Genomic DNA, 2,369 nt, shown 5'->3' on the forward strand with positions numbered 1-2,369 from the left:
CCGTGAGAATGTTGGCTTGGAAATAATTAAGCAAGACCTCCCCTGCTTCTCAGATCACTTCTCTCATTGGTTTTTTGCCTTTCTTTCACTTATCAGACCCCATATTGTTCTCCACACGATATATTGTGGCCTCATCTTCTTGGATGATGAGGGATGTTTGAGGAGATGTCTCACATGGATGTTTTTGTTGCTCCCATTCTTTATACATATGGTGGAATTGCTCCAGTTGGTCCTGGAGTATATCCTCAGCTCCTGCTTTCGCCCAACTTCTCAAGAAGGCTACCATGACCCTCTCTTTGGAGTTGAGATGTTCCATTTTATCCTCTTGTTTTAGAGCTTGTTATGCTTGTGCTAAAACACATTGGATCTCTGTTTCCATTGTAATCACTTCCAATAATAGTCAAATATGTAGTATGCATAACACCTCCCATGTGCACACACACGTCTAGTTGAATCCCACCTCCATTTTCTCCTTTAGGCCTGCTATTGAGATGTTTGCTCACCACCTTAAGATAGCCTCATGGTCGCCTAGAATCAAGTATTGAATGTGTGATAGATACAACACCCCTTACACATAGATATAGTCCAAAGTTGACTTCCATATGTCTCTCATAGCTTTTGGACTAACATAGATCCATCTTAATTTAGTATTTATCATGCATTGAATGGTTCTATTAAAACATCGATGTGTAAACCTTTTTTATATTACATAAACTTAATAAAACATTTGCATCTTGAGGGATTTGATTCCTCTTTACACATGATAGATATAAAGTTAAGATAGATTTACGCATGTTTTAAGACAAAAGGATTCGAAGCTAATAACAAAGTACAATGACTTTTTCACTATTGACTAAGGTTCCATATTGTGGAAGTTTTGTTTGTTATCTTGAGGTAGTCACGGAGACACTTAGAGATAGTGGTCAAAATGTAGTCATGGGGATACTTAGATAATAGTCAAACATGTAGTATGCATAACACCTCCCATGTGCACACACACGTATAGTTGAATCCCACCTCCATTTTCTCCTTTAGTCCCGCTAATGAGATGTTTGCTCACCACCTTAAGATAGCCTCATGGTCACCTAGAAGCAGTTATTGAAGGTGTGATAGATACAACACCCCTTACACATAGATATAGTCCAAAGTTGACTTCCATATGTTTGTCATAGCTTGTTATTTTATATTTTAAAATCTAAAAGATTCTAGAACAAATAATGAAAAATGGCATTGTCTACCAGGGTGTCAAATTTGCCTGGATGACAAAAAATCATCAGAATCTGACCATTTTTTTCCAAAAAATTTGACAGTAGCAGTGTTTCAATCCTATTTTAGATGGTGGAAATGGGTTTGACACCATAAAAAACCCATAGAGCACCCAAAATCTTGAATCTTGACAACTATAACCTGTATTTCCAAAAATTCCATCAATTTTTTTTATTATCAAAATCATGTCGATATTTCCATTATTTTCGAGACAAATTTGAAAAACAATGATTTTCTCACTATTAACCAAATTTCTATTCTCATAAACTTATTTCAATATTTTAAATTAAATTAAAAATAAAATAAAAATAAAACTCCATTTTGTCTACACAAAATTGATCTAATGTTAAAACTACATTATTGTAAAACAAATTCTATTAAAATAATTCTAAAAACATTTCAATATCACTATCTATATATATATGTCAAAATTACAAAATTATCATATTACTTAATATAACATTATTATTTATTTTTTTTGGAAACTAAAGAGGTACCATACGTTTTCCATTAATTCGAATTGAAACTAGTACATTTTCATGGTGGCCTCAACCCGCCCCGAAGGGAACGGGTCTGTTGGCCACCTTAAGTTTTTGACAGCCATCCAAAAACAAAAAATACTAAGTCTTCTTGTCCAGGCTAAGTATACTAAACATTCAAAAAGATTACTACTAGTTCTTATTTGCATTATAAATTGATACTGAAACCAAAAACTATCCACCGACTTTCAAAAAACTATGGAAAGAATATACATATCTCCAGATATTAACCAACCATGGCTTCCTGCTGATCATCTTCTTTCTTTATTCCCGGATTGATCTTCTTTATCTGCTGTTGTATCTCTTCCAGTTTGTTGTCCTGCATTATCAGGGTGACCTGAATGATCTGCATTTCTTTCTTCAAATTAGGAATTCCTTGGGCCAGTTCAGCCATCTCCATGGCAACCTGCTCCATAGCCTTAGCCAGCAACCTTTTCATAACCCAGTATACATGTAAGGCTTGTTTATACAGTGTCATGCGCCCTCTGGTATTCCCTGGATCTGGTAGTAGGTATTCCCAATCTTCCATTTTTGCTTCTGACTGACCCTGAGTAGCTTCTTCCT

This window comes from Pinus tabuliformis, chromosome 4_2 (genome assembly GCF_031772625.1).
Source record: "Pinus tabuliformis cultivar Carrire ecotype Pingquan chromosome 4_2, CPIR1, whole genome shotgun sequence".
In the NCBI taxonomy this organism is placed as follows: domain Eukaryota; kingdom Viridiplantae; phylum Streptophyta; class Pinopsida; order Pinales; family Pinaceae; genus Pinus; species Pinus tabuliformis.